Below are 9,244 nucleotides of genomic sequence, written 5' to 3' on the forward strand. Positions count from 1 at the left end.
AAGAACGGAATGTTCCTTTGCTGGCTAATATATCCCACCCCTGGACAGGTGCCATGTTTTTAGACTATCTTTATTTTTCTTTCTTCCATTTACATATCTGTACAGGTCACCTGGCACCCCGACTGGGTACCTCCGTTGAAGGATGCTCCTAGCGCTTCCTGAGGGCTCCAAGCACTCCAGCCGACACCATAAGCACCGTAGACTCCAGAGAGCAAGACAGGAACAAGCTCTTACAAGAGCTTAGCAGTGATTTAGCAAGAGAGTATGCAGAGCATAGCAATCCCTTGTAGCAGATTCCCCCAATAAGAGACGGCACTCCAAATTGAGGGTGAAGTAGAACTGGCAGAGCTGTGGGTTTATTGTTCTTATATACACATTCTTACACATTAGTACCACCCACAGGTTTTTTTTTAAAACAACCAATAAACATGTACAATACACTCAGACACTCCCACACAAAATCCTCCCCTCTGCCTGGGAAAATACACAGTTTTACACAATATTCATAACTTTAAAAGTATGCATCACATTCACATAAAACTTCCATTTTCAGAATCAGCATACTTCAAATACACACATACAATCATACAAATTGGCTCAGTGGGTCAAAAGTTAGATCAACGTCCTTTGTGACCAAATGAAGCATGGCTTTTCTGCCCAAAACCTGTTCCACAGAGTCTTCTATCCTGGAGATAATTGGGAAGTAATCCAATTATCTCCAAGGACAGAGGCAAAACTCCATTAGCCACATAGTAGCAAAATACAATAAAATACATACAAATATTTAACTGCGCAGCTATTGCATAAAACAGGTACAATCAACATATCCCCAGATAGCTTAGATCTGAGCGCACATTATTACTGAATGGCGCTCAGATCACATACATACATTTCAATTGCCATGGAGCCAAAGTCTTTCACATAGTCTTTCGTTATACGAATGGGCTCCATGGCATAGTTATCTGGGGTAACACTGCTCACATAGGTAAAGTGCCAAATAACCCGGCTATTGGGTCTTTGCAGGGGAAAATCAAGCATTTCAACATAGTGGCCATAGTGACAGGGCAGGAGGCTGGCAATCAGTCTTCTCCAATGCCCAGTGGCGAGGCTGGTTCCGCCACAATATCAAATGAGCGTAGTTCATGCACATTGAGCCACTTGCAGGTGGGAAACACATGGTACTAACAGACTAGAAGAAGTAGAGCAACTGTGACAATGCTTGTTCAAACTAAATGTGTAACTTCTCATGTGGCGCGGTCCTGGCTTTAGACGTTGAGTAGTAAAACATCAACATGGTTCAGATCCTTAGTGCAGGTGAAGGTCTGGTCACTATGGTGCCCCACATCTAACCCTTTACAAAAACCACTAGGACCTAGAGAGGGAGCCATCTAGAAAGTACAGCCCAGAGGGCCTCTGTGCCTGTCTGGTAAATCAGTCCTTGTAAAGTTGATGTATAGAGCGATATTATTTGCTACCATCCTGCAGTCAGGTAGGGTTGCGTGAGATAGTTAGGTGGTGTAGTCGCCGAGCAGTGTACACTAGCCAAAGCAGGCTGGTCTGGGAAAAAATCAAGGGAGTTTAAATCCCCCCCCCCCCCCTCCATCCCAGCCGCTCAGATCCCAGGCCGTCCCAGTAGCACTGTGTAAGAAGGGAAAGAAGGGGGGGAGAGGAGGAGGGGGGAAAGTAGAAAAGTAGAGGGAGGAAAGCCGGGGAGGAAGAGAGAGAAAAAAAACACATTACACGCATCATCCCGCTACCTATCAGAGCTTGCATCACCTCCAGATACCAGTGTGTCCAGTGCCTACAAGACATCTTCACCATCACGTCAGATCCCCCATAATCAGCACTTTGGTGCTGATTGTGCCCTGGTGCGCTAGGATATGTATTTTTTCCCATTGTGGGTCTGTTAACGTGCAGCCCTTGGCTTGTTCCCAGCGGAACATATATTTCGGGGGAGCGCATGGTGTTGTGGTGAACAACAGGGAGTATAGGAGCGTTATCCCTTTTTGGGGGCGGTCTCTCCATGCACATAGACATTCGAACTAGGTCAACTCCCTGTGGACCAAATGTTTGCCCGTGATGGACTGGTAATAGAGTTGAATCTGATGGTACCTAAATCTCCTCATGTGAGAGGCGGTGCCTTGAGGAGCCAATTCCAGAAGGGGTTTGAACTTCATAGTGGAGCAGAGCTGTTTCATATAAGTTCAGTCTGAGCCTGCCAGGCCTGCGACATCTCTGGGTATCAGACTGTCTGCTACGTCAAGGTTGTGAGTAAGCGATGTAAGGGGGGACGGGATCGTGGTGAGTGCACCATCCATCCGCGTGGCCATTCATATCTTCAAGGTGGCCCATATAACGGGATTCTAGCTTATTCTGGGGTCTTTGAGGGGTTTTGTCGTCCATACCACTGAGGGCAGCTTCTGACCCACTTGAGCATTTTCCAATCCTCTCCAGAGCTTGTCAGGGTTCCTTGTGTGCCAATCCACTATACGTAGCAGATGGGTGGCCTTGTAGTAAAGAAGAATCGATGGGAGGCCCACCCCTCCCATTCGTTTAGGGAGAGACAAGAGCACCCGGTTTACTCTGGGTGGTTCCGATATCCAGACAATTTTGATCATCGCAGTGATGAGTGATTGAAAGAACTCCTTAGGTATAGAAATTGGAATGGTCTGAAATAAGTAGAGAAGTCGCGGCAACAGTTTTAATTTCAAGGCATTGATTCTTCCGAACCAGGAAATGCAGAGGCTGCCCCAGGTCGCCAATTCAGCTTGTAAGGTGTGGAGAATGGGTGCAAAGTTCTCCTGATAGAAGTGCATCATGTATTTGGTTAGCCATATACCCAGGGGCGTATTAGCCGCGAGGCAAACAAGGCATTTGCCTTGGGCGGCATTTTCCAGGGGGCGGCAAAAAAGCCGCCCCCAAATGCCCAAGGCAAATGTCTTGTTAGCCTTGCGGCTAACAGACATGCTGGGCTGCCGGCGGGCTGATGGGCGGTCAGGCAGCGCTGGTGTGCGGCCGGCGAGGGAGCACTTCCTCTGAGCTGTCTGCTCAGCTCTCTGGCGCGCCGCAGAGTGAAGCTGGGAGGCGGAGCCGGAATATGACGTATATGCCTAGGGCAGCACAAAACCAGGATACACCACTGCATATACCAAGATATTTAATTTGGTTCACACACCATTTAACCCCTTAAGGACACATGGCATGTGTGACATGTCATAATTCCCTTTTATTCCAGAAGTTTGGTCCTTAAGGGGTTAAAGGGGAACTGCACCTTGAGCTGGTCTGTTTACCTTCTGGAGAGGGTGATCGGCAGACCCTCTGATTTATCTATATTGAGCTTCAAGTTCGAAAGGAGACCATATTCCAGGAATCTGGCAAGCAGGTTTGGTAGTGAAATTAACGGGCTATCGAGGAAAAAAAGCAGATCGTCGGCATAGGCAGCTACCCACTGTTCTTGCTGTCCGCAGGAGAATCCCGATGTACCATCATCCAGAAAGGTTCCACCAACCAGAAAGGTTCCAGGGAGAGGGCCAACAGTAGGCGGCACAGAGGGTGACCCTGTCTTGTGCCATTCCGGATATTAAAAGGTTGACCCGTAATCTGGCAGTGGGTGTCGTGTAAAGGGAGGCAATACAGGTCAGCATATTCGGTCCTAAACCCATTGCACGAAGTGTCGTCAGCATGAATTTCCAATCCACCTGGTTGAATGCCTTTTCGGCCTCAATAGAGAGGAGGAGGGCTCTTCGGTTGGTACTCCATGCTACGTGGATCATATTGAGGGCCCTAATGGAGTTATCCCTCGCCTCTCTGCCTGGAATAAAGCCCACTTGATCCGTGTTAAGGAGGGAGATCGGCCGGTAACTTGAGCAGTTGGCCAGGTCCTTCCCTTCCTTCGGGATTAGAGTAATTAGAGTAGAGGAAAAATTGTTCACAGTTAACCATAAATTTTATTTTAGAGTTGCACTGTAAAACACAGCAATGTTGAACTCATAATGATGGTCCATGCATATGGCTGAGAACATGTAGAATGTTTCCTGCATAAAGGAAATCCAAGGGGAACTGATCTGCAAGTCATTTAATCTGATTAGCTGCAGACATCACATGCTCTCTTTCCTTTTCTTTTTAGCAGTTGCTATCAGTAAGACTATGAAAAGTTACATCACAAAAAATTCACCTTCACTCAGCTTTTCAAATGCTAATTACTAGACTTAGAGATTTGTTTGAGATGATTGATGGGAAAATAAGATGTTTGATGGTTAGGAGGAGAGTCACTAAATGTTTTTATTTACAGATCAAGTAAGAAGTGAGCAATAGAATGAAAAAAATGAGGAGCAGTTAAACATATGTATTTATATATTTATAATATAATAATTTATATATATAATTCACAAAAAATATATAATACATTAATATATTTATTTTTTCTGTCCCTCCTGTTTTTCCCTCTGTTGGTTGCTTTTTCTCACTTAATCTGTGAACCAAATGGCAGGAAAATATTGCAAAATATACACATAATATTATCGGTACTATTCACGAAAGTCAAAATAGACCTGTACAGCAACAAATGTTTTTTCTCCTATTTAACTATTTATTTATTTATCCTGCTGGATTTATTCGGTTCATAGTCAGTCGCCATGCATTTTTTGATAAATGTCAGATTCCTGTGCTTTATTTTGGTTCGCATCACTGTATTTCCGAATGCTTCAGAACGAATGATACAGAATCTGTCAGACTTACCGAATCCTGACCAGTTTTTGGCATTAATACATCTGCCAATTGCCAATGTGGTTAGAATTCCATTAATTTTCTCAAACCCGGTGTTTAGTGAATAACCCTGTATATTAGATATAAAAATAAGGCCAGGGACTAATTAAAGTATTTCGAAAATTGGGCAGAGTAGATTGCCCGAATGGTTCTTATCTGCCATCGTTTCTATGTTTCTATTATGTGTATATTTTGCAGAACAATGATTGGCTAATTTTTGCACCTTTTTGGTTTCTTCTCTTGACTCCTGAATCGATATTTGGCCAAGTCGAACTGACATCCTGCTGAAATAGAGATGTCCCACAAAAATGTTCTACCTTTGGAAAAAATCATTATTTGATAGAACTGTATTTTCTCACAATACACAAGTCTAGTAACTTCTGCTACACATACTATACTATAATATGAATATGTTCAAAATGCTGTTTTAAACTGATTTATGAAAAGTAATTGTTAATGAATTATTATTTTAGTTTTTCAGTTCATTTATATGTGTTTTAAGGTGTACAGGAAATCTCAAGAACACATTTATTAAATATGGTTTCAGAAATTACACTGATCCGCTCCAACCATCTGCCTAATATCATATAGGTCCCCTCGTGCTGACAAAACTGCTGTGATGTGTCAATACATTGTCTCCACGAGATCTCTGAACGTATCCTGTGGTATCTGGCACCAAGCCATTAGCAGCAAATCCTTTAAGTTCTCCAAGTTGTGAGGTGGGGTTACCATCAATTGAATTTGTTGTTTCTTCAAATCCCACAGGAGCTTAATTAGATTGATATCTGAAGAATATGGAGGCCAAGAACAGCTTGAACTCTTTGTCATGTTCCTCAAACCATTCCTGAACAATTTTTGCAGTGTTGCAGAGCACATTATCCTGCTGACAGAGGCCACTGCCATCAGGGAATACCATTGCCATGAAAGGGTGTACAAGGTCTGCAGCAATCTTTAGGTAGGTTGTTCATATCAAAGTAAAAGCCACATGTATGCCAGGACCCAAGGTTTCCCAGCAGAACATTGCCCAGAACATTGCCCACAGCATAGCCCTGCCAGGATCGTCCTGCCGTCTTGCTATAGTGCATCCCACTCTCATCTCTTGCCCTGTGAACCATGCATCTGTCCATCCACCTGATCTAAAAGAAAATGTGATTCATCAAATGAGGCAACCTTAATCCATTACTACATGGTTGAGTTCTGACACTCACATCCCTATTGAAGGCACTTTTGGACAGGGGATTATCATGGGCACTCTGCCCCAGTCTTTGGCCATGCAGTCCCACACACAGCAAACTGTGATGCACTGTGTGTTCTGACCCCTTTCTATCATGGCCAGTATTACAAGTTTCAGCAAGAGCTTCAGTAGCTCTTCTGTGTGATTGGAGCAGACACATTCATCAATGATCCTTGGGCGCCCATGACCCTGATGCCGGTTCAACAGTTGCCCTTTTTTGAACCACTTTTGGTAGGTACTAACCACTGACTTGCTATTTTGGATATTCTCTGGTTCAGTCGTCTAACCATCACTACTTGGCCTTTGTCAAAGTCACTCACATCTTTTAGTTTGCCCATTTTCCTGCTTCTAACAAAGGAAATTGAAGAATTGACTGTTCACTTGCTGCCTTATCTATATCCCACCACTTGTCAGGTGCCATTGTAACGATATAATCAATGCTATTCACTTCACCTGTTAGTGGTTTTAATGTTGTGGATGTTCAGTGTAAATTATGTTTTGTTATAGATATATTAAGTATCAGTAAAATAACATGTTAAAAAGGCATCCAAAGCTCAAGTTGAAGTCTGAAATTTCTTCGAATGCTACAAATATGCACATTCTGCAGAGATCAGGAAGTAAATGAATTGTCTCAGCCATTGCTAGTCCTCTCACTGTGACCAGTAGGGGGATTGTGTATATCCTAGACATGTGCAATTCGTTTCGTTCTGAATATGTATTCAAACTAATTTCGGGCAATTTGGACATTCGGGTACTTCCGAATGTCCGAATTGCTGAAGTGCCGAATTGCCGAAGTGCCGAGGTCCCGAAGTTCCGAAATTACCGAATTTCCAAAGTGCCGAAGTGCCAAAGTGCCGAAGTGCCGAGGTCCCGAAGTTCCGAAATTACCGAATTTCCAAAGTGCCGAAGTGCCGAAGTGCTGAAGCTCCGAAGTGTCAAAGTGCCGAAGTGCCAAAGTTCCGAAGCACAGTATTGCCTACTAATATACTTACCCAGTGAAAGAAGAAAAATTACAAGTTACATTGTATACAATTTTAAATAAAAAGTATACAAACATAGCCAGGATTCACCTGTAAGCATTTGCAACACTTACAACAATCAAGTAACATACCATCATATAAAATGTAAGTTACTTGGCCAGTCAATGTAATGACAGGAATGAATAAGTAGATAACTCCCTAATTCCGACGGCATTAGGGAGCTATCTACTAAAAGGCTGAAAGACCTAAATTGGTATTTCAGACAAATTTACTAATACTAAGTAAAGATTACTTAGTATTAGTAAATTATACCCCTACTCACTATACTGCCTGTGGCTGCTCACAGTTAAAAAAAAAAAAAAAAAAAAAAGGTCCCCCTTCCCGAGCCCCCACCCCTGAGCGGCGGGTGGGGGCCTTAAATTATAATAAAGGGGGACCTAATGTCCTCCCCCCCGACCCCCACCCCTGAGCGGTGGGTGGGGGCCCTAAATACTAATAAGGGGGGGGACCTAAGGACCTAAGGTTACTTAATCCACCAATCAGAGAGTTATGAGTCAATTTACACAGCGTGGGAAAATTCCAAAGAACTTTCCCACGCTGTGTAAAATGACACAGAGCACTCTGATTGGTGGATTTCAAACCAACCAATCAGAGTGCTGTGACAGATAAATGTAGAGACTTACCTGTCAGTCTCTTCATTTACCTGTCAGAGCACTCTGATTGGATGGCTTAAACCCACCAATCAGAGTGCTCTGAGTCTAATTGCAGGGCGGGGCAAGGCTTTATAAGCCTCCCCCCGCCCTGCAGAGCTTAGTCTGCGCAGAGGATTATTATTTTTTGCACTCGTTTTTTTTTATTATTGTGTCGGTTATTATGGTTTTTTATTTGGCCTTTTTTGGGGCTGAAAAAAGAAGATTTTAGAAGAAAGAAAACATTGAATGGTAAGTTTTTTTTTTACAGGTTCTTAGTTAAATGTTCCCCCCTCATTATTTTTAGGGTGAGGGGGGTAGGTAGGGGGATCATTTTTTGGGGGGGGAGGGGGTGACTAGAGGTTTGGGGACCCCTAGTCACCTGGGGGACACATTTTTTTTAGAGCCCCCACCCGCCGCTCAGGGGTGGGGGCCGGGGGGAGGACAATAGGTCCCCCCATATTGGTATTTAGGGCCCCCACCTGCCGCTCAGGGGTGGGAGTCAGGGGGGAGGACATTAGGTCCCCCCCTTTATTAGTATTTAGGGCCCCCACCCGCTGCTCAGGGGTGGGGGCTGGGGGGAGGACAATAGGTCCCCCCCTATTGGTATTTAGGGCCCCCACCCGCCGCTCAGGGGTGGGGGCCAGGGGGGAGGACATTAGGTCCTCCCCCTTTATTAGTATTTAGGGCCCCCACCCGCCGCTCAGGGGTGGGGGTCAGGGGGAGGACCTTAGGCCCCCCATTTTTAGAATTTAGAGCCCCCACCCGCCACTCAGGGGTGGGGGCCAAGGGGGAGGACATTAGGTCCCCCCCTTTATTAGTATTTAGGGCCCCCACCCACCGCTCAGGGGTGGGGGCCAGGGGGGAGGACCTTAGGTCCCCCCTTTTTAGGATTTAGGGCCCCAACCCGCCGCTCAGGGGTGGGGGCCTGTGGGGAGGACATCAGGTCCCCCCTTTTACTATTTAGGGCCCCCACCCACCGCTCAGGGGTGGGGGCCAGGGGGGAGGACATTAGGTCCCCCCTTATTAGTATTTAGGGCCCCCACCCACCACTCAGGGGTGGGGGCCAGGGGAGAGGACAATAGGTGTCCCCCCATCGTTTTACTTTAGGGCCCCCTATTTTTTTTTTAAATACAGTGAGCAGCCACAGGCTTTACTAGACATGCCCCTACTCGCGGTATAGCGAGTAGGGGCAAAATTTACTAATACTAAGTCATTTTTACTTAGTATTAGTAAATTTGTCTGAAAGACCAATTTAGGTCTTTCAGCCTTTTGGTAGATAACTCCCTAATACCGTGGGAATTAGGGAGTTATCTACTAAGCGGCTGCAATAGAACTGCCGAAGTCCCGAAATTCCGAAGTTCCGAAATGCCGAAGTTCCGAAGTGTCGAAGTGCCGAAGTTGCCGAAGTTGCCGAAGTTGCCGAAGTTCCGAAGTGCTGAAGTTCCGAAGTGCTGAAGTTCCGAAGTGCTGAAGTGCCGAAGTTCCGAAGTTGCCGAATTTCCGAAGTGTCGAACTGCCGAAGTGCCGAAGTTCCGAAGTGCTGAAGTGCCGAAGTTCCGAAGTTGCCGAAGTTC

This window comes from Pelobates fuscus, chromosome 7 (assembly GCF_036172605.1).
Source record: "Pelobates fuscus isolate aPelFus1 chromosome 7, aPelFus1.pri, whole genome shotgun sequence".
NCBI lineage: Eukaryota > Metazoa > Chordata > Amphibia > Anura > Pelobatidae > Pelobates > Pelobates fuscus.